Source organism: Alexandromys fortis, unplaced genomic scaffold, assembly GCF_014885135.2.
Source record: "Alexandromys fortis isolate MF-2015 unplaced genomic scaffold, M_Fortis_MF-2015_v1.1 scaffold_66, whole genome shotgun sequence".
Lineage (NCBI taxonomy): Eukaryota > Metazoa > Chordata > Mammalia > Rodentia > Cricetidae > Alexandromys > Alexandromys fortis.
The window spans coordinates 7,627,478-7,652,308 of record NW_026067950.1 but is presented as its reverse complement, the minus strand read 5'-3'; the positions used below and the strand labels follow the sequence as shown (position 1 = coordinate 7,652,308).

The following is a 24,831-nucleotide window of genomic DNA, read 5'->3' as shown; positions in this document are numbered from 1 at the left end:
TCATGGTCACAAGACAGCTGCTGCCGCTACTGGTACTTCATTTTCTTACAGCCACAGGTAAAGCAGGGCATGTCAGTTCTTTGTGAGCAGTCCCATTAGAAAAGAGGGAAGCCTGTCCAGTCTCTGTTGATTTCTCTGAAGACCAAAAGGGACACAAAGTGAAGCCTGGCATTTATCTCTCTTTCAAAGCATGGACAAATGCTTGGATGCACATTTCCAGGGAACTTTTTCTTCACCAAACGATGACGAGCCAGTGATCCTGTGTCTAGTGGCAGTGAAGGGAAAGAAACCTCAGGCTTGGAAGGCAGACATTTTTGATCATTATGTTGTTTCTACTTTGTTAGTATTTTCCCAGGTTACACATCAAAGTTCAATGAGTAGTTATGGTGTGCATAACTGTCTTTAACGGGACAGTTAAAGAGGCTTTTTAATTCAGCATTTTTATATTTATGAAATAGAATACAACTTTGCCAATGAAAATTCAACTCTGTCTGTGTGTTTGGAAGTTAGCCCGTTAGCATTTGACTACAAATGTGGTTTCTAGGCACAATTTATTAGTTCAGAGGAAAAGCACAGGTTATATAAGAACAGTCTAAGGAAGGGTATTAACTGAGGAGAAATCCTGTCACAAAAATAAAAACAATGAAAAACAAAAACAAAATAAAAAGATTGTTGATTGCTCTTGGATACATGGAACAAGAGGCTCGCCCTGCCTTTGGCCAAGCTTCTTCTAGATTGGCAGTCTAAAGCCAGAATTCCAGTATCTTTTCCTATCTTTGCATAACCATTTCTTTTAGTGTCTTGTATTTTTTTTTATCATAAGGATACTAGCTGTTGGATTTAAGATTTACAGGGTGTTCTCTTCTCCTAATCTTCATTATGATGGGAAAAATTACTATTTAAATAGGATCACAAATACAGGTTTCACTGGATGGAATGACAGGCACCATTTAGTCTAACATAGGCTCTCAAAATGTGTTAATGAAAATTACAAATTTGTTAGCCACTAAATCTAAAACATTTATGTAAAAACAACGTGAAATAAGGTGTTAAATAGGTAGCTGCAGAGCCATTTCCCAGCAATCTGATTGAATGAACCGAAGTGTCCACAGATGTCTGGAATGCACCATGCATGTTTTTCCATACACCGAGGCACCTTTGAGCCGCGTGCTCTAGAAATAGAAGGGAGCATTCACACAGAACCACACTGGAGAAAAGATGGTGAAGTTTTGATAGTTCCTGATGATTGTGCATGTTACTGCAAACTTTTCAATATGAGAATGTTTTATCCTTGAAAACTGGTGAGTCAACCAAATCGTTACATAAATGCACACACTAAAACACTTAATTTTGAGAGATTTACATAATTAATTGAAGTTTTTTTTCTGATTCCTTCTTGGTTTGCTGCTGTTTAAAGACAGAGACATGCTGGTCTTCATTGCTCTAAGTAGAGCAGACTAGCCTTTAATGTGTAGCGATCCTCCTGCTCCAGCCTTCCTTCTAAGTGCTGGAATCATAGACATTTACCATATGTACAAATACTATTTTTCCTAATTTGTAACTAAGAAATATGAAAACATTTACTGGTTATTGAGGTCTGGCCATATACTACTGTAAGTAGCTCATCTTTAGGTTGGGAAAGTTTTCTTCTATGATTTTGTTGTACATATTTTCTGTGATTTTGAGTTGTACTTTTCCTTCTTTTTAGCACTATTACTCTTAGGTTTTGTCTTTTCATATTTCCTGGATATTTTGTGTTAAATTTTTCTTAGATTTCATGTTTTCTTTGAATGGTATGTCTACTTCTATTGTATCTTCAATATTTGAGATTCTTTCTTCCATCTCTTGTGTTCTGCTGTTTATGCTTGAATTTGTGGTTCCTGATCATTTCCCATATTATCCATTTCCAGAATTTCATTGATTTGTGTTTTCTTTGTTGTCTATTTTGATTTTTAAATCTTGAAATGTTTCTTTCACCTGTTTGATTTCGTTTTTTTTTTTTTTTTTTTTTTNTTTTAGTTTCCTTTAAGGAATTTGTTGATTTCTTCCAATTTTTTTGTTTGTCTTTTCTTCCATTTCTTTGAGAAAATTTATCATTTTCTCTTTAAGGACCTCAAACATTCTCCTAAAGTTAATTTTGGTCATTTTCTTTTGCTCCATCTGTATTGGGATGTTCAAGTCTTGTTGTTTTAGAGCCACTACTTTTTGTTGGTATCAAGTTGATCTTTGTGGTGTTGAGTATGTTCTTACGTTGTCTACCCACAATTTCCTCTGATTTGGTGTAGTTGGGATCATATCTATGGTGGTCACTCTTCCAGGTGGCAGTAGATCCAAGGCTCAGATGGTTGTTCCTCATGGTGGAGTCAGGGCCACTGTTCAAGTCACCCCAGAGATCACTTGCCATTCCCCAATGTTGGTTGGCACTTATGGCAGTAACTCTGCAGTCCTGGAGATCTTTGGGGCATGCACCCATGAAGGTTGCTTGCTTATGCCTGCTCCCATGGAGAGTGCTGATTAGAGGTCACTCCTTAGAGGTCACTTCCTCATAACTGGTCTTCTATCGAGGTTGCTCACTTGGGCTCAGTCCCTTGGAGGTTGCTGGGTTGCTGCTCCAGGCCTACTCTCTCGGAGCTTGCTTCTTTGTAACTGCTCCTGTGAAGGTCGCTGATTCAGGCCTGCTCCTGCAGAAGTCACTGGCCTGTTGCTGCTCCTATGGAGGTCTCTGGCGTGGGCCCGCTCTGGCGGATGTCCCAGATACACACTTATAAACACACAGAGTACACAGAAATATAAAAAAATAAAACACAAAGTATTAGAAGTCCATAAAGTTGTCATCTAAAGCGAGAGCACCATATGTGGTGCCTGTATGTGCCAGGTGGAGAAAACTTGAGTTTAACTTGACATGAAACTACAAGGCTTTCCCTCACCCCTAGCTTAAGTGTTCTGAGGCACAGAAGTGAGGTCATTTGTACAGAATTAGGGGTTTCATTCTGAATGTGTTCTAATAGTTCTGACTGTTTGCAACAGTGCCTGTCAAACCTGCCTGGGCATTTGTGCTCTGTAGATGTATGTTGTCGGTAGTCATTGTAAATGCCTGGATCGAAAGACTAGGAAAGCTGCTAAGGATATAGTTCACTTGCCCAGCAAAGAAAGGCCTTTGGTTTTAATATCCAGCACTCTCCCCTTCAGTTTTGGGTAGAGTTACTCTGGAATCTGGTTTACTCGAGGGCTCTCTAAAACCATCCCTGAGTTCAGGAAGCAGTCTAAAGAAGAAGAGGTATGGACCAACATTTATATTATACTAACAAGAAAATTTTGTACCACAACTATGAATCCTAATTCTAGTCATCCTACAGTCTATAACCTTCCTCTGTTTTACTACCTTGAACTTGTGAATGTTCAAATCAATTTTGTTCTTCTGTCTTGGAAGGAAGCCTAGTAAATTACAGTATAAAATGATCAAATTTTAAGTGTAATCACATTTACTGATGCAGATGGAATGAAAATCCCTCATATAAGAATATGTTTGTTCTGTAAATATGAAGCTTATTGCTAAGTGGCACTCTGAACAGTCTAATATTACCTGTTTGAAGGTAGGTTTCAGAGAAAAGGTGGTTCTAAAAGCCATTTGCAACTGGGAAATAGGGAAGTTGAGAATAGGAGATTGTATGAGAAAATACCCGGGAGCTAACTCAGAATCTTTTTAGTAAGGGGAACACACTGTTTTATGTGCGTGTTAGATTTACCCACTAGTGGAAAACTTTTACTGACTGGCTGTGCAGTGCTAACTCTGTAGCCTACAGCTTTTGTTCCTCCATAATGCTAATTAGCCACTTCTTAAAAAGCCTCTTTGTTGATTTGGGTGAAATAGAAGACATATGAGACAAATTTGTGGCTACATAATGAAAGAGTGGTGACTTTTATATTCTTAATAATTTGAACAATGGGGCTATTTTCCCTTATAGTATAGTTAATAAGTAGCCGAACATTTGAAAAGCTATTTTTATAACATATCAATTATAACTTTAATTCTTTCCATTGCCACATTAGTTTTAGTGCCAAATGGGTTCTATGTGAATAAAGAAAAGAACAAATAGTAAAAAGTATTAAATGATCATTTACTATGTCAATAATCTAATAATTTAGGCAAAGTTTCTTCAATATAAAAACCAATGTCACATAACTACCAAAGACGTACTAAGTAGAAATGTCCTGAATTTTCTCATCAAAAACAGTGTAGGATTATGGGTATTTAGAGATGACGTGAGAGGTTTCAGGCAAATGCTGGTAAAAGGATACAGACTTTCTGACAGATAGGAGGGCTAAGTTAAAAAGATGTTTTGTACACTACTAGCACAGCAATGTATGGCATTTTTTAAAATTGAAAAGTGTGGACAGTGTTGTAATTGCCAAAAATTATGTAATGCAATACATACATCAATTATCTCAATATAGAAATTCTACAAGGCATACATATTTCTAGGTACATGATAGCACACTTCAAATATAATCCATTCTTACCTACTGGAAATTATTATTAATTATTATTAATCAAATATAGACATGATGGGAAGTCATAGGTAGGGAAAAGCAAAAGAAATCTAAAGAAATAAAACAATTTAAAAGGAGGTGGAGAAAAGGAACTTTGTGTCCCTAAGCCTGCCTAGAGAGCATTTGGGAGGAGGCTTTTCAGGTTCAAAAGAGAGAAAGGCTTCAAACACAGGCCTTAGCAGCACCCTGATGACTATGGACGTGTAGGTTGGGGGGAAAGTTATGTGTTACTAGGAGCACTGCACCTTCCAGAGCCGGTGACAGAGGTGAATAGCTAGACCGGGGCAACACATCAGTAGGGCCAAAGCAGAAAGCTCCTTGTGCCCCCTGTCTGGCCACACTCAACTGGAAGCCACAGCTAAAGTATGTTCTAGATGCATTGCATTTATACGCTATTCCTCATGTCATACTCTGCAGGTTTCAGATTCAGCTGAATGGTTACAACTTGAAGCCCTGGTCCATCTGCATTTTCATTGTTTCTGCATGTGAAAAGGCATATTTATACATCTGTCTCCATTCGCATGGATTTTTTTATTCAACCTCATCTTCATTCATCACTTAGGTTTTTTTTTTTTTTTTTTTTTTTTTTTTGGAAGGAGAGTTTACCCTTCAAGCATGTGTTTTCCCTAAAATAATGTGAGGAGATTCTTGTTTCTTGTCTCTCTAGGCACCATATGGAAGCTTCTACTATAAATGCCTGAAGGGTTGGATGACAGGGGATTCCTTTTAGCCACATAGCTGTCAGGTGTGGGTGGTGAGAAAGTGGGTGTCAATCAAGGTTTGGAAATGCGGCTTGTTTTCTCTCTTTGTTTGCTGAAATAATGCAAGTGGAGTTGAGCTCAAGTAGTCAAGATAGTCAGAAAGTTCCACCAAGGAGACCCACACACAGGGTTCTCCCAATCAGCAGTGTCTTGACCATGTTGGAATGGAATTCTCAGGTAAAAGAAAATGCTATAGGATGTATTAAGGACTTTCTCTTTGGTGAGCTGCCAGTGTGTTCTTCTGCATGGTTAATTTCCTTGGTAGTTACATATGCATTCTGTGCAATTGGGTCCTCATTTCGGGTAGACTGTATTTTTTTCTCTTTTTTTTCCACGATGTCTGAAATTCCCAGGCCATGTGTCTATATGCCTTCTTTACTGTCTTGAACTCTTTTGTGGTGAAAGTTGGTTAGAGGGAACAAAGAACGGCAGGTGTTGTGTGTGCTGTGAGCTTCCTCTTCTCAGTGCTTGTCTGTGGGTTTCCTGAAAAGCTGTTGATTTGTGAGGGGGCGGGGACAACTGTCTGCTTTCCTTTCCTCTTGCACAACTTTCTGACACCTGGGATCCACATGCCAGAATACTAGTCATGAATGTGGTAGTTTAAAATACGTACACAAATTCTTTGGCATTCCTTTTTAAAGTACAGGGTCTTGATTTCTTCCCTCTTGAGTTTGAATTGGACTAGGACCTTGTTTATTTAATAAACAGGTAAGCTAAAGTCTCATCAAGTGGCTTTTGTGGAAAGATACTGTCACAGTTTCCTCTTGCATCTTAGGTCACTTAAGATGGGTGTAAACCAGTGGTCCTGTTGTATGGGTGCTCAAACATTCCCTTAAAAGACATTTATATAGAAAGTGTTTGAAAGATGCTGTCCACAGTAGCTAGAGTCAGAAGGCTGTCAACAGTTCTGTGAGCTTCCTACAGAACCAGACTCTTGAGCTTGTGCCAAGACACAACCCTGACCGAAAGACAGCCCTGACCGAAGCCTTAACTGCAAACTCAAGGGACCCTGAGCCTGCCCACATAGCTTACCTGTTCTCATATGCTTGGCCCAAGAAAACTGTGAGATTAATAGCATTTTTTTTACACTGGTAGCTTTTAGGACACCTCTCATTCAGAACTATATTTGTGGCACAGTCTATATTTTTAAATTCCACAGTCACTGTTCTTCTTGTCAGTTCAAATCTTTCTGACATGTAGGAGAGTTATTATTAATGTCTGAAAAGTCTTCCTAAAAGGAAATTTGATTCATATATTGCTATGTTCCCAATGTTAAATACCTATATTTTACAAATGTGATTTTCTTCTTTGTGTAATCTACCTTTTATTTCCTTTATATTTACGTCTACAGTAGTCTTTAATTCATGATGCTTTTCATATTATTTAAATGTCTTTAATATTTTAGATCTACTTTTAAACTGTTTCCTATGTGTAGCTAATTTAATGAATTTTAATTTCAAAATTTTATTCATCAAATCAAAATAGAAAAGTGCTACATTCTGTCTTGCAGTTATTTTAATCTCCAGGCGGTCTTTGGTGATGGTCACACTGTCAGCCCTTGCTTCCTTCAGAGGTCAGAGTGCTCTATGCTAACTTTGGATACCTTCTGGGACTGCCATTTCCTCTCTGCTAAATGATTTGCTCTTCCTAACTAAAACCCGTGTGCTCTTCTTCATCTGCTCGTGGGACGTTCTTGTCACTCTCTCCCTTAGGAGCTGATGTGAATTTGTGCGAGTGCTGTGTAGTTATTGACGCTAACCACTTCCACGCGTGTGCTCTCTTCTCTCAGTTGTGAGATGGCACAGAATTGTGTCCAAGTTATGGCTCAGTTTTTTCATCTATTTCCTGCACAGGACAGAGGGCTGTGTTGCTTCTGGGGGATGCAATTGTGCATCCCATGCATTTGTGATTTTTATGTTCTACTACTTTAAGCTCTTGCAGTTTAGAGTTTGCATTATGAAACTGTTCTGTAACTTTGGGGTGTCTCCAAGTGCATCATAATTAGTAATTTTGAATGTTTTTATACCCTTATTTTTAGGTCCTGACTTTATATTAATTAAGAACTCTAGAATTTTATTGAACACTAATATTTTAATGAATACACTTTTATCATAATTAATCTCAATCCTTAAGATGTTCTTTTAAAACCTCTTCCAATAGAAACTATACTCAATCAAACAGGTTAATATTATTTTGTCATATTAAGGAAAATTGTTGCTTTTTTTGAATGGGGTTTTGGAAGTGTTATGAAGACTGCAGGCAGTTTTTCTATCTGAGATGTAGCCAGAAGTCTGTTCACTGACAAATAAGAGGGTCAAGGTAGGTTAGATCAGCTCATGCTGAGATTAATTAGAAAGTCGCTAACATCACAGGGTTGCCTGAAGATATCTGGGAACTGGCATGTTAATACAGAATTATTAGACCGAAGTCCAGGGGAAGGTAAACCCAGGATGGTGATATTGGCTTAGGGAATCTTCTGCCTGGTGTTCCCAAGCCAGGAAGAGGCACCTGAGGAACTGAAACTCAGGTCGGACTCTTTAATAAGAATAGGAAATGAGACTTAGATGTTAGGAATCAAAAGTAAGTGGGTCAGAGTCCAAATTTCTCTTAAGAATGTACTTAGAAGAATAGAAAAAAGCAAGACAATTTCTCTTTGGGGCAGAGACCATCTATTGGATAATTTCAATTATTTATTTATTTATTTATTTATTTATTTATTTATTTATTTATTTATTTATTTATGTTTTACTGTTCTATTCACAATGTCTACCAGTTGGGCAAACAGGCACAAAAAATTGTCTATACATGCCAGGAAAGCAAAGGTGGAAAGGACATAGACTTCCATGTCTCAGAGAAGATTCACGTCAGCTTTTTATCTTCTAAAGTAACATTTGTAGAGAGAAGAAAAGAATGGGATTTGGGGCAGTATGAGTTTGATTTAATATCCCAAAATAATTTAATGTAATTTGTATACTATAAGTGTCCAACAGGGTGAATATTATAGATCATTTCAGTCTCAACCATCACTACGTGGATGACATGTGCAATGCGTTATGACCAAAACATGGTACCTACTTTAAGATTATTTGACATAGATGGCTGACAAAATGACAATGTCGTTTTTCATAGTAAAATGTTTAAAGCACTGGCTTTTGGATTTGGAAGGAATCAGTGCATACTGACTTTCAGCAAATTCTTTTTAAAAGTGTATTTTATGTGTATGGGTGTTTTTGCCTGCATGTATGCCTGTGTACTATGTATGTGCCTGGTGCCATGTAGGCCAGAAGAAGGTTTTGGATCCCCTGAAACTGGATTTAAACAGTTGTGAAATACTATGTGGGTTCTGGGAATTGTAAGAGTAACCAGTGCTCTTAACCACTTAGCAATCTGCCAGCTCATCAAAACGATCTTATTAGATGTATTAATACAAGTAGGTAAGTAGAAGAAATAAAAATCAACTGTTGTATAATAGTCTGTGTATCCCAACTACCCAAGTTAATTCATGAATTTGTCAATGTCATAAATAAAAGTTCAATAGTCAAAGTCACTTTGATATATCAATACTAAGGATGACAACCCTATAAGCTAAACCTCAAGTATACCAACATTGAAATGAATTACAAAGAGGGATGCCACTAATAAAAAAGAACAAAAATATTGTATACCAAAACCAGTCAGTAGAACTTCTGTGGAAGATAGGCGAATAGTCCTCAGAGAAAGACATCCATAATCTCAAAATAACTCAGCCAAAATTTTTGTCATTTTTTTCTTTTTGGTAGAGATTGCAATTTAGATTCCAAGATTAACAGATCAGTTAAAAGAGACAAAGATAAGCTTAGGAAGTCGTGAAGAGGACAGGATTCCTGTGTGGTTGCTGAAGCTATGAGGTACACTTGATATGTAATATACGGGGGAAGTTGAAGAGAACGTGCGCATAATTTGTCTTTTAGGTCTGCCTAGCAATTCCATCTGTTTAAGCTAGGTTTCTATTGCTGTAATAAAATATCATGACCAAAAGTAACTTGGGGAAGAAAAGGTTCATCAGGCTCACGGTTCCATATCACAGCCCTTTATCAAAGGAAGTCAGGGCAGTCTCTCACAGGGCAGGAGTGTGGCGGCAGGAAAGGAAGCAGAGATCATGGAGAGTTCTGCTTGCTGTTTCCTCATGGCTTGCTCAGCCCAGTGGCTGCACCATCCACAGTGCCTGGGATGCATCCACATCAACCATTGCTCAAGAAAGTCCCTTTTAAAGCTTAGATCATTGCCACATAGTTTACCTTAAGCATGATAGAAGAGCAGTTGTACAGCTTGTAAAGTGTCCATGTTTGTTTGCCCTTATTCATTTTCACATTTATTCAGGTATTCCTTTACATGCAATATTTTTTTTAAAGAAATGTGTATGTGCCATATGTCTGTGGTATAGATACAGTGTGTTTGTGTGTGCACGTGTCTAAGTTCCTTATCATTTAATTAGTTCCTCTGTTAAAGAGAATTTTGGGTAAATACACGACTTTGTGAAGAGTGATGGAAATAAATTTAGATATGTTTTCAAAGTAAAGATTTCAAGGACACACTTGTGTTAAAATGGGACGTATTCGTATTGATACCATTATGTAAAATGATAAATAAAATTTATTTAAGAAATGAACATATGATGCTGTCTGCATAAGAAACTGTCCTCTCCACTGAGCTGTCAAATAAACTGCCTTTCATCCCTCCACATTTACATAGTCATTCAGAAAATATTCTGGAGGACTTCCCTAATCTTTCTGCTTTGGGAAACCTTTGCTCATTTGTATACTGTGTGTTGATGTGTCTTCTCAATTGCATTTACTTTTTGAGATATGATCATTTTATTATGTTTGACATTTAGCTACAGATAGATGCATTTTTTTTTCTAATGGGATTATAGATTCATGAGGCTAGGAAGCACCTTTTCTACATCAAGCAATTCACGATGTGCCCAAGACCTCTTCATAAGCCTGAGCTGCCTCAGTAAGAATGTAAGCTTGCATGAACAAACTGTCATAATTTGGGGCATCCTGTTTATAAGACTTCTCCTACACTGGGTACTTTCCTTGCTCGGCTGCTATTAAAGTAATGAGATTTCTGGTTGAGTACTCATAATGCAGAACCTCACAGTAGGAAGTGATAAAGAAATGCCTTAGACAAGCCTTACATACACACTGCCACAGATCCTCCATGCCGCCTCACACAGAGTGAGTGTATTTAGAGAGCTAAATTGACCCGGGGATGCTAATGGCATTGATGTACCTTTGACTGGTACGGAGAGAGCAGCATTTCATCTACAGGTGCATTGCATTTTCAAAGATTAGATAATTGGAATTATCCACGAGGTACCTGTCTACAGCCCCCAGTAAATAGCTTTAAGCTTCAGATTTGCATGATGTGACCTTTAAAATGAACTTTCAACCTTCCAGGCTGTGCTGCCTAACAGAGCGCAGATGCAGTTTGTGCTGCAGAGGCGGCTATTGGAGAATGGACTTCTGGATTCACAGCATACAGAGGGGAATCCCACATCAGTCAGTCACTCATGTTGGCTTGGTAACCTTGGGAAAGGTTCATAGTCTTTATGCCTTGTCTTTCATCTTTAAGTTGATTTCTTCCCCTTGGCTTTATTCAGTTCTTGGAAGACATCCTGAGGAGTCAGTATAAAGGTGTCTTATAGCTATGTACATTAACAACGTTAAACAGATTCTCCTAGGCTTGAGGTGAGGTTATGTCCCAAGAAATAGTTTAAGTTGTAATATTGGAAATGAAAGGCATTTAATATGGCTTGATTGCCAAACATCACAGCTCAACAAGATGGTGAAATGTAGGGCCCAAGTTGCATGCTCTCCTTGTTGTGACTGATGGGAACACCATCTCACCAACATTGCCCAGAGTTCTGAGACAATATAAATCTACCAATCACCAGCCCAGGAGAGGATCCATATCCAGCTTCCAGGAAATTCCTATTTCTGTCACACCACAAAATATTGGAATGTTATAAACTGGGACCCGGTGTACCTTGGTGTGAATACATAATATGCCACTATTTTATGATTAGACTGACTTGTGTAAATATTCAAACTAGTTCATCTCTGTGAACGAGAAATGGTGCATTTTTTCTTGCTAAGATTTATGACTGGGCATCTGAGGAAAGATCATTAGTAATTGCTTTTCAGTCTTATGCTGTGTTATTTTGGAGTCTAATAATCCATCTGTAATAACTCAAATAAAATCTTTTAAAACTGATATTTTAATTTATGTAATATTAATATAGCTCATTAAATCCATCCATTTTATAGCTTAGATGTACTAAATATATATTGTATCTTTTGTATCCCCTAATACTCTTTTTTTATGTGAGACATGGATACATTTAGAGAGTGAAAAGAATGATTTGATAACTTGAATTATCAAAACACATCAAATAAACATAAATTATTAATATTTCCAATATGGTTAAAAGAATACTTGATTTAGATCTTTATTTTTATTATTAAATTTATCTTAAGGTATTTAAAGTCTAATGATATTTTCAAACTAGTATTCACTATAATGTTTGATTTCTCCCACACTTATTGATAGTCTAAAAATCTAAATAAATGTCATGGATAGCTAGGGCATATGCTTTCCTAGTCTCTTTAATTCAGTTAATATTCATGCTTGTACATATGTATTTGTTTATGCCAAAACTGTAATAACTTAGGAAGCTTCTTTGGTTACTATTTGCATATGTAACAATTTATTCTTTTCATGCTAATACATAAGTAAATTTAGCAATATTTCTCTGTAGTAAAATAATAGCAATATTATTGTAAAAATCATTTTATCTTCCCCAAACATTGAAAGCTTACAATTTTAGTGAGGTTTGTCATCTTATGTGTTATTTATGGTAAGATATGCATTACTAGAGTACTTATAATCATTTAAAAAATCATAAGAAAAACAATAATAATAAATGTAGCTGATAATTTATTTTATTAAAGAAGCATTTAATTCAATTTTAATGAAGCTCAAATAGGATGTTTCCAGAATATTACACATACTCAGAAAATCTCATACTTACGCATACATGGATGCATTTTGAATTCATTAGATACAAAATCTATAAGTACCTCCACATTTTGCTCCAAGCTAGATATCAGAACAAAACTATGAGACAAAGTGCAAATGGTGTGTGGACTTCTCTCTTGACTTGGGAAGCAGTCGTTGAAGTATTTCATCTCATTGGTAACATTTCCTGTTCAGAACCAAACCTCAATTACTTTTCACTGATATTTAAGGTTTTGATATGTTGGCAGTACTAATATTTTTATAATATACTCCAATGGTAGTTAAAGTTCTGTGTGATAGTGTCCTGCACTTTGGTGCGTTTTGTTTTGTCTTTTTGTTTCTCTGTTGCATCTTTTTTTTTTTTTTTTTTTTGCTTACTTTTGAAATTGGGCTGTACGCTTTTGAATGTTCTTGATTCCTGGGTGTAAATTTGAGCAATAAAAATCATTAGGAGCAAGAGGAACGAGATGCTCTCACTAAGTGAACAAACACTCATAGCAAAGCCTTGCTCCCGAGCACTGAGTCACACTGTCAGAGTTGCTCCATTTTACAGGCTTTCATTTTCTCCTTTTGAGCCTGTTTTTACTTTTTTACTCATTTTTCTTTCTTTTCCTTTGATGTCCGTGTGCTAATCACTGGCACACAAACCTTTATTATTTTTAGACTATTAAGTGTCAGCCAGTTAGTTCGTATGACTTCACTTCCCTTGAAGATGAGTAACTATAATCATCCACTCTAGAGGTAGATAACTGGGACCAGACTCTTCTCCCCCTCTTCCTAGTTACAGGATTCACACCTTTTACTGAACTTCACTCAGGGCCTCTGTCATCTCATCTGTAGGATAGAGACAAGAAAATATTCTGAATAGCGTGTTGGGGACATTACAATGCTGGTACATGCAAACTTCTTGGAAGAGTATCTATCTGCTACTTAGAGACTGCTTTGTGTTTGTTCACTGAACACGCATGTTTCCCACAGGTGCATCCTAGTCTGCCTGCCCACCTCAGTAGGAGCAATGTCTCTTCTCCTACACTAGACCTTCATGCTGATCTTATATCATCAATGTCCTTTAACCTCCTCAGGGACCCACCCGCTTTCACAAATGCTTCAGTGATGTGGAATATTTCTTTATTTAAAGAACAGTTTTGTTGAGGTAGAATGGAATATTTGTAATGCAATTATTGAGTATCTAATCTGAAAACATATTTTTACTTTTGAGCATTTTGTATATAGTTTTCCACTTAAAAGCAGAATTGTATTTCCCCTGCTATTTTTCCCAGCTTAAATTGACTCTTTCAAACTCCCTCCAGTTCTTACAGCCAGAGCTTTCTCTGCTGAGTCCACAGCCCTGCTCATATCTGTCACCACATTGACCTACAAATGTTTTCTGTCCTGGGACCCAGAGGACATGCCTTTATTCAAGAGTCATGTGTTCCATTCTATGATCTCAACAGAAATCACTGATATAAAGTACATACTGTGGTTTTCCTTCAATGAATAAATTATTTTTAATATGATTGTTAATCTATCCTATCTTAGTAATATATGTCCTGATCAATAACAAAGTGTTTTCATTCCAACCATGAGCAATGTGGTCATATTTCCTCACTGAGAATTTAAGAAACAAATATTACCTTACAAGGTAGATGACAAGGGCAGCTTTACTTTTGAACAAATTCTGATGTCAAAGCCTCATATTTGTTTATTAGACAATTAACCATCCTGTATCTTAAGATGGTCAAGAACTGAATACATTACATTGTAAAATTTTTGTTCCTAGCTCCATCTAGGAACTAATTTTCTCTTGGAGTTAATGCACATTAGATTTCCTGTCCAGTGGCAGAGGATTAAAAATTATGTCATGCCATCTTATTAGGAAAAAGAAAGTTTGGAAGGAATATGATTAGCTCTTTGACCTCAGCAGTTGGAAAAATGTCAATAGTGTGTTGTTTCAAAAGGAGGATTTTAAATATTCCTGGAGATTTTGTGTATGCAGTTCTGAGATATTGAAAGTATGGTTGGGGATTTCTCTACAAGGAATTATTGCCCCATTGATCTTGGCTATCTCCATTTGCCGTGGGTAGGAAATGGAATTGGCACAATTGTCAATGTAGTTGCGAGCATATTTGAGCTGTGCCTCTCCTTGGGTTTGTATATTTAGCCTTTAAACATTGATCTGTTATTTCGTTGATAAACCTGTCAAGTCCATTCAGTAATTTAGTTTCCGACTACCTTTTGCTCCTTAAATAGTTCAGACGCTTAAGTGAATCTTTGGAACAGATATTTTTCTCCCCCCACCCCCAGTTCTCAAGTAGGATTCTTCTTCACAATAACTAGCCATTTTCTTTCTTTCTTTTTTTAAAATTTTTACTGAGCTCTACATTTTTCTCTGCTACCCTCCATTCCTCTCCCCTCCCCGATTCAACCTTCCCCCACGGTCCCTATAATCCCATTTTACTCAGGAGATCTTGAGTTTTTCTACTTTCTATTTCCCATGTAGATTAGATCGATGCAAGTCTCTCTTAGTGTCCACATCGCTGTCTAAATTCTCTGGGATTGTGGTTTGTAGGCTGGTTTTCTTTGCTTTATGTTTAAAAACCACCTATGAGTGAGCCATTTTAATTTTCAATGTGTGCTTTTAAGACTATAAACACCCTTTAATACTATTACTACCTTAGTTTTTCTTCAATTTGAAGTATTTTGAAATTTTTGCTATAATTTATCTTCTACCCATGAATTGTACGTGGATGTGTTTTAAGGTTCGAATGTGAGAAGTTGTGTCATCAGCTTCCTGTCCTGGGCTTCTCTTGCCCTTGTTTAGCATAGCTGTCTCGTGTAACTATTCTCAGTCTCCTCCGTGTTAGAGAGACTACCTAAGACACTTTCTAAACTCTGGAAAGTGAGTGAATGTGTTCAGTTTAGTTTACACTTCTAACAAGTGAAGCAGAACCCGAGGCCCTCACACATTGGACTTGGTATGGCTCACTCTGCTCTGCTTGACATCAAGAGTCTCAAAGGAGCCCTTCGGGACAGTGCCACTATTAGTCACCGTCCATCCATTCTCTTCCTTGCCATGTTAGCCAGGATGGTGCCCCAACTATTCTCCTGCATTGTTAATGATGCTCATATTGCCAGATCCAAGGGTAATGTCTTGGTCTAATTACTTCCCCACTTTTCTGTCAGTTAGTGAATGCAGGGAATTAAAGTCTCCCACTTTAATTGTGGATAATTTTTCTCTTCTTAATTATATATTTTTTCTCAGTAGTTTGAATTCTGTCATTAGATGCCCTGGCATTAATGATCACAATGACACCTTTTGGAAGTGGCTTTCTTATGCTGATTCTTTTTATTGTTTTTTATTTTGTCTTTAGGACAATGTGTATTTATTATAGACAGTATATAGTTAATTCTTGTATTTTGTCTGAGCTGTTACTATTTTCATCAATTAGTATGTATGCCGGGCAGTGGTGGCGCACGCCTTTAATCCCAGCACTCGGGAGGCAGAGGCAGGCGGATCTCTGTGAGTTCGAGACCAGCCTGGTCTACAGAGCTAGTTCCAGGACAGGCTCCAAAGCCACAGAGAAACCCTGTCTCGAAAAATAAAAAATCAATCAATTAGTATGTATATATTATTCACATGCTATGAGATAAAATATGGTTAGGTTTTAAATGCTTTATCAATCTTAAGATCTTTCTCACTAATTCTGTTCATGCTATATTGGATTTTATTTATTGTTTTTGTTTAATAAATTCGCTGTGTTTCCCTACCTCTTTGCATGTCTGTGTGTTTTTTATTGTTTACAAAAACAACAGACATTGCAAACATTTTGTTATTGAGTATTGTATTTCTTTCTTATGACTGTTCTGATTTGTTTTGGGGAGATCCAGGTAAGTTTGACATTTTGAAGTTCTTCTTTTTACATTTAGGATACTTTAGAGCTTTACTTAGCCTAGGTTAATTATTCTGTATCTTGCAGCAGTATCCTTCTAAGTATGCTATTCAGTGTCGCATGGGTTTCAAGATTTTCCATCATTCATGGTATAAACAGAGGCCCTCTCTGCTCTGAGTGCTGGGTTTTCTGGTAGGATTCTTATGTGAAACTTCCTGGCCTTATTATCTGTATCTGGAATTTAATCAGTGTTCTGCTGAATACTTGGGGAGATTCTCACCTAATCCTCGAGTTCTCTTCTCTGAGCATGTAGCTCCTTTCTTCCCCACTTGCTATCTTGTAGGCTCTAGTTCCTCCAATTTCACCAGACTCAGGCAGTTTCTGCCTAATTCAGTAAAGCTTCCTGACTCTACATGGCTCCTCCTACCAAGCAAGGCCTGCTAGCTGCAAACAAGTGGCTATTGTAAGACTCATCTTTTGGTTTACTTATTTTTTTAAAGAAGGGCATTGCCTAGGTTGAACCACAACTGAGAAAATACCTGCGTAAGATTGCCCAGCAGACACATATATGGGGCATTTGCTTAATTACTGATTGATGTGGGAGGACTCAGTCTATTGTAAGTGGTAGAAGCGCATGGCAGGCAATCCTGGTGTATATATGAAAGCATGGTGAGCAAGCCATGCGGTGCAAGCCCATGTAAGCAGTGTTCCTCTGTGGTCTCTGCTTCGGGTCCTGTTTCCCTCACTTGCCTTGTGTATATGCTTCGACTTTCCTTTGTTGATGGAATACAATATGAAAGTAAAAGCAAAACGAATCCGTCCCTTTCCAAGTTGGTTTTGGTCATGGTGTTTTCTCCTAGCTAAGACCCCCACCTTCACAGCTTCATGAGATGGTTCTTTTGTGCCTTCTTGCATGGAGATAGATGTTGACACATATGCCTTGGCCTTAGCCACCTTCTAGAACTTAACAGAAACCACTACAAACCCCTGACCCTATCTTTTATGGCTGTGAATCCAGCATTTTGTAATGATTGGCACAACCAAGTTGTGCTGCCATCTTGAGAAGTAACCTGGCCTCTTAGCCAACAGTTGCATTGGTCTCTGTTTTCCCTCCAAGCAGAGCCTGAGGAAACATTTCCCTAGGCTGTTGTTATGGGGCAAAGAACTCATCCTTCCTAATTCTCAGTTTAGTCTTCCTCTTAAATGAATTTGGATTTCTGCATGATGGAGCCTCGGGGGTGACAGATTGTCCCCAGGGTGCCTTTACTTGTGCCTCTGGGCAAACGAGTAGATTTCTCTTCAATAGTGCTAATCTCTGTGTTAATTACAGCTGCTTTCTCTGTACTCCTTCATCTACGATCTTAATTGCTCCTCTGCCAAAGGGCTCAATTTTATGACTTTTCCTACACTCGTTCTCACCCAGCATTGACCTGGATAAGAGCCATGAGCGATAACTGTGCTGCAGTCTTGATGCTGGTTTCTCCACCATGAAATAAATTCATTCATCGATTCTGCACCCAGCCTCACTGTAAGTCTCAGTTTTCAGGACACAGGTAAAATATAACCAGTGTTTTGCAAGGGTATAACACAAATAGCCCATGACCTCTTCCCTGTGAGTTATATTTACTTATGAAAACAAATGACCTAAACTTCCACTGTCCACATTTCTCAGTCTCATCTTCCAAATACTACCAACAGTTAATAAGTGCTTATTTTTCTGAGTCCTCAAAAATTAGGCCAAATTGGCTGACTACCAAGCCGTAGAGTTCTCTTATCTCTTCAGTACTACATTACAAGTATGAACTACTATGTACATTTTTTTCTTGGGTTTGGGTTGTGGGTGTTAAACTCAGATCCATAATTTGTGAGGCAAGTGCTTTTCTGAGCAAGCTGTCTTCCCAGTCCCAAATGTAGTTTTTTTCTCTGATAACAAAAGATGATGAATACTTTAAAAATGTAATTGTTAGCCATTTGTACTCATTCGACAGTGCCTGTTTAGCTCACCCATCCATTTATTGATTACGTTGTTTGTTCTTCAGAAATTTTGAGTTCTTTAAATATTCTAGACATTTAAATCCATGCCAGATTAACAACTGGCAAAGATTGTCTCTTTGTCGTCGTCTCTTTTGTTGAACAATAATTTCTGCTTTCAGTTTCCTGTAGTCCCGTTTGTTTTTATGACTTCCATTTTCATGAGAATCCTATTGACAAAGTCATTGAATAGCTCTTGCCCTTACCTTTTCTTCTAGTATCTTCAGAGTTCCAGGTTTTATATGGTGTATTTGATCTATTATTTTATTTTTATTTCTGTATGGGGACCTTGGAATCTAATTTCAGTTTTCTATGTGTGACATCTAATGTTGGCTGTACTAATTGTAAAGAGGCAGTGTTTTTCCATCCTATAGTTTTGTACCTTTGTCAAGAAGCAGATAGTTACAGCTGGGTGAGTGTGCTTCTCAGTTTTCACCCTTTTTGTCCATGCTACTAAGATACCTTTTGAATTTCCATGACTCTGTACTGTAATTTGAAGTCAAATGTTGTCATGGTTCTTGAACAGCTCTTTGTGTTCAACTTCTCTCCATTCACCTTTGTCCAGTCCAGCCAGAAAGTAGTATAATGGAGCTCAAGAAAAAAGAAATGTACAGCTCTTCAAGTCGTATCTACTTTCTGGTTTTCTGCAAGCTTTAAAAAATATAGCCATTTTTTCTTTCTCATTTTTATTAGTTCTTTGAAAACCTCACATATTATCTTTTGATCATATTCATCCCCATCTCTAGTGCCTCTATACTCACTCCCCTTTCCTCCCCAACCAAATTTATGTCCACATTTTTTAAAACTATAAAATGTAATTCGTATGATATATATATATATATATATATAGCATGTGTCTTTCTGGGCAATGGAGTGTGGTTCTTCTATCAGGACATACAGTTTGAAAGAACATCATCTTTTTCTTTTTAAGCAGCTAACAGTTGCCAGTAGCTCTTAACCGAGGGCTGGGATTTTGTGTCAATCTCTCCTCGTCTGCATGTTTTTTCTATGGCAGAGTAGTACTTGAATTTGTCATATTCTTAGTTGATGAAGCAGTTTCTTCTTTCCAGAAATCTTTACATGTCCCTCAGTCTTCTAGGCACCATAAGCATCTGCCCCAGACACACTGGGGGGAGGGTCCTAGTACAAAGATGTGGCACATTGTCTAATTTGGTGTAGCAGTTATTTTAGATAAAGACAAATCATTACCCACAGCAAAGTCCAAAGTAAGAATCCTGTGAGTGTCTTGACTTGCATGCTTCCTTCTTTGCAAGATAATAAGCAATTAACTGAATGATTAGAGTGTAGGAGATAATTTGTAATGACGGATATAATAATGGAATTTAATTAACTTCAAATAAATATTTTAGTGAGGATTCATTTGTGCACCAAGACAGTTATTTATACTATAATAACTTCTTTACTTTTGTCTTTAACCATCGCATCAAAGGCATGCCGCAAAGTGACTGTCAATGTAAAAAGCCATGGTCTACAGCATCATAGCTTTTTAGTGTTGATTTCGATCATGATCAGTATGCAGGCCACAAAGACTGTCACTTCGATGTGATTAATAACTTTGTTTTCCAGTTACTCAACATGTTGCCTATATTCTTTCAGATTGGAATTTATGTGGTAGTAGATTCTGTGAGATACAAAATATGTCTTAATTGATTTCAGGCCATTATTTATAAATTTTGCAATTATTAAGCAAAATAAGCATTTGCTTTGTCTGTTATTTAGTTAAAAACAAAGAGAATATTTAGAGAAGCTTAGAGTTAAGGAAATGTTTTTAAAGCCCTTCAACTTGTATTTGTTTAAATCTACCAACTTACACGGAAACTCCATATTCTCTCTTTGAAAACAGCCACAGTAATACATGCTTAGAAACCTTGAACTTGACTGCATCAGTGGGTGTTTGGTATTTCAAGGAAAACGTTCAATGACTTTCTCCTTGCCAAGGGAATAACGCGTGTTAGAGGAGCTTGCCTTGGCCTCCTCCTGGCATCCAGAGGGCAGCCCTCATTTAGAATAGAGTGAGATCATTCTTTTCTAAGCCAGCTCTCATTCAAACCACCTGACTGGGAGGAAAGACTGCACGTGAAATTCTAAGGTGATCTCTCCTTCTGAAGGAAAACAAATGTCTCATCTTAAGCAGTGACAGTCTGTCCAGCTCACTGAGCATGGGGGATCATTGACTGTCATCTTTAAATTTTCCACCTTTGTCTAATTTTAATGAGCATCAAATATAGAAATCTAGTTTGAGAGATGGCAGAAGCATTCCAAATATTAGAAATGTCCACTGGGATCTGTGATTCTTATATGACCCTGAGGTGTCTTTGTAGGATGCTATGGCTGTGTGACCAAGATATTAACTTATTTTGAGTTTACTAAAAGTTTTTTGTCAAGATTAATTAATTAAACTTATTATGAATTGAATTATAAATGTAGGCTAGTTACCTATGCCTCTTCAATCTGATGTGACAATCTGAAGATACATTTTTTTTTGTAGTAAAATTTGAAGTCAAGTAGAAGGTAGTTATATTTCTCCAGAATAAAATTAAATGTTGGATTTCATGAAAGATGTAGATGTATGGAAATGTCTAATCCATTTTTCATGTATTAAAAGGGCAATGAGGCTGCTAGACTAGATTTCTCTAACCCAGAGCATCATTCAACAAGACAACTGTCCCTTTTGTCTTTCTTATTTTTTTCTTCATCATTTTGGGATGTAAACAGAAGAAGAATGTTAATCAAACTGATTTCAGTTAAACATTTTACCCATTTTGAACATCTACTTTGTGTGCAATGGTTGAGGATAAATATATGGATTCCTTCATGCTGGATATGGCTGAGACACACCAGCACTTCTCTATCAGTTGTCTCTGGGCAAAAGTCACCACAGACCCAACAGTTAGCAGCAGCACATTTACCATCTCAGGTTTTATGGGTCAGGCCTTCAGAGACGGCTTCAGTGAGTGCGCTGCACAGGGCCCCCTCACAGAAGTGTTTCTATGTCCACTGAGCCGTGTTCTCTTCTGGAGGCTTGACCAGGGGAAAATCCACTTTCATGTTCATTGCAGCTGTGAGTGGAATCTGGTTTCTTGGGATTGTAGGACTAGGCCACAGTGTCATGCTCCTTCCTGTCAGCAGGAGGCCACCCCCAGGTTTTAAAAGCTGACCCCTTAGTCCTTGATCTTCAGAGACAAAGCTATTCCTATGCTTTGTATCTATGTCTTTGCCACAGGGACTTGAACTTCTCTGATATAACATCAAATCTCATCAAGCCAGAAGCTAGAGTTAGAGGAAGTTGATCAGGGAAGACAATGGTATGAAGTTTAACTTAATCAGCATGGTGAGAATCTGTTATCACTATTGTGGTTTTGTGTGCTTCTGGCTGTGCAGGTATATTAGCACATTTGTGCTTGTGAGTGGAGGACAGAGGGGTATCTTGGGTGTCAACCCTCGGGTACTATCTACCCCTTTGGTGTCAGCATTGAGGTATTATCTACCCCTTGGGTGTCAACCCTCAGGTACTATCTACCCCTTGTGTGTCAACCCTCAGGTACTATCTACCCCTTGGGTGTCAACCCTCAGGTATTATCTACCCCTTGGGTGTCAGCCTTCAGGTTTACCACTTGGGCTACATGGCTGCTCAGTTAAGGCCAAAGACTGAGTTTCTAACGGCCCTGCATTGGGCCGAAAACTTTGTGCCACCATACCTGTTTTTAATGTCAGTTCTGGATCTCAAACTCAGTTTCTCAGGTTTACAGAGTACGTGTATTTACTCACTAAGATGCCCCACCAGCCCAAGAGTGTTTTAATGCTAACGTGTTTTTATGCTTAGAGCAATTCATAGACACTATCTACACTCAACAGTCTACAGATAGGGATTCTATGCGAGGGTGAGGACTGGGAGGGAGAGCTTATGGAGACCATGTGGGTCTGCTCATCAGAAATGCTTTGTACTTTAACTAGAACGTGTCTGAGTTGAACAATGCTTCTCCAAGTACAGCCTGTCAGAGATGACTAGAATTAAGTATCTTGTCTACAGAATGTCTGCAACACTTTTGTTTAAAAAACTTATTGCAAATTGCAATTGTTTTTCATTTATCTTTTTTTTTTGCAATCGTGTAAATCTTTCTGCACCAGCTACCTGAGAGTGCTATGTATAATAACGGATTTATGTCATATAGAATTAGCCATTAAGCTGATTTAATTGATGCCTTTTCTTTAGCAGAAGGTGGAATGGAGCCTTTCCTTGATGATATCTTGATGATCCCTTGAAAGTCCTTTATTTTAGGCCTTGAAACCTTCTGAGGAAATATTTGATTAACCAAACAGACAACAAATAGAGTGTTCCATCTTACCATACCAAGGGTGACGCTAAGTGGACAGAATGAAGAGTCACAGGCTGCCTTGACATTTGGGGTCTGTTGGCTGTGAATGCCACAGCAATCTGTGCTTAGGTAGGTGCTGGTTGGAGCTTAAATTTAGTGAATCCTAAATTTTTAAAATCAGATTTTGGAATTTGCTGAAATTTTCCTCAAGCAAATGGGATGATTTATTCTTGTCACATAAGCTTTTCCACATGCTGGGAGAAGAGCTTCCACCTGTCTAATGTGCTTTTCCCGCCAAATGGGCAGAAGATGGCAAAGTAAACAAGGGTACCTCCCTCTGTAGCAGCCAGCGGGAGCCTCATGCAATACGCAGCCTATGATACCGTCCATGAATCAATCTTTTGGGATGAAAAGTAAATGCGAAACACCTTTGATTTCTGTTCTATGTCTAAATTTATCCTAAAGTTTTTGGTACGAAGTAGCTTAATTATGTAAATAAAAGTTTCATATCCTGGTTGACTCCAAGATTTATCCTTGGCTTCTGTTAGTGTTGTTTTGTTAATGTGGGTTAGCATGCTTAGGCGCCTTCTTAGATACTGGAAAGGTGCCCTCCAAAGACAAGAGAGACAGCCCACAGTTGATACCTCTTAGCATCTGTAACCTGGGCATGGAATTAATTAAGGAGAGGCTTTTAGTCATTCTCGTGTGGAGGAATTAGAGTCAAAACAGCAGGCTCAGAGTTACAGCTAATGGTGCCTCAGAGTATTTTCTGAGTTTCTAAGTAATGAAAATTCTCAGAGAATTTTTAGTTTAACATACACTGTCCTCAAATAATACATTTATTCTAATGATTTTCATATAGGAAATTTTATATTTTTAATATTATTAAACAAAATTATCTGCTTATATGGCTTCTTAAATGATTTTTTTTCTTAACGAAGTGATAAATCAGGTAACAATTTCTCAAGTAATATGTGTGGGATACTAGGAATAAGGTGGAACATATAATAAGTCCCAAGGGACTCATTAACTATTTAGCAATTATTTATGCAACATCCATTGTGTTTTACGGGCTAGAACTGGAATATACTAGAGAACGAGAGAAGCATGGATTTTCTCAGTAGAGATCAGAAAAGATATTAACTTCTCTAAGAATGATGCTGATCTTAGGTTGTTAACGATGCCCAGTTTTTCTGCAGATAGGTTATTTCAGTTCCTGAGCCATAGTGTGCACTCCCACACTTGTCTCGTCCCTTGTGGGCACCTTGTGACTGCAGCTGCAGCAGGCTCTCCTTCTAATAGGGACAGGCTCTGCTTTCAGAGGGAATACACACACACACACGAAGCAACTGGTACAAGCATGCCTATATTCCTACATTTCCTAGGATATTTCAAGTGGCACAGAGTTACTGAGGCAATAGAAAATGCCATGGTTGAAGAGATGAGGGCAAAAAATCCTCTAGAAGTTGGTCATTGAATAATACCTGGTTTGGTAAATTAAGGCTTAGAAATTCCTAAACTGTGATGGTCTAAGCTGGTTTTAGTGTGTGTTCACTCTCCTTCTTGATCATGGGTGTGGTTAGAGGTAGCTAAACTTAACCTTGCTGGTTAGTATTTGTTAACAAGAACATAAAAATTGCTTAGGGTGATTTAATCAGGATATTAATGAAGAGTCAGATTCAGTATGACAACTTTGTGGACCTGTGCCATTCAGGTATAAATTTTAAGTTTGGACAGTAACCCCTGCTTACTGGGAGGTGTCTCAGTGTCCTATTAGGCTGGGATGATGTGTCTGAGACATCTTGACCGAGTGGAATTCTCTGCGGAAAAGATGCTATTATGAAGACTCTCAGAACCTAACAGGCCATGAAGTCTGTGGCTGATGAGACAGTGAGGTTGAAGACTCTGAAAGTCAGGACTGGTGGGAGGAAGCCACTGTGATCAATGGCTTCTTTTTGACAGCGCTTGGAATAAAGGAATCCAGCAGCAAGCCGGAGAGAGCTGCGAAGTAACCAGAAACAGTCAGAGAGGTACGGATCAAGGATGTTTGTTTGACAACAATGTCCACTTATTGCAAGGATTTCTATCTTGATTTCATCTTTGTTCCTCTGTGCACAAGCCCTGTGTGATAGGTGTCTGTTTTATGTGTGGGTAAAGCCCCGTGGCAGGTCAGCCTTGGGCTAGCCCTTTGAGAGCTCT

The 24,831-nt window shown here is 37.9% G+C and overlaps 1 protein-coding gene across 1 annotated transcript in view; it reads left to right on the top strand.

Annotated features, from left to right (window-relative positions):
- Gpc5 (glypican 5) overlaps nucleotides 1–24,831 on the top strand; it is a 518,959-nt gene that overhangs the window by 94,578 nt on the left and 399,550 nt on the right. The window lies entirely within an intron of this gene.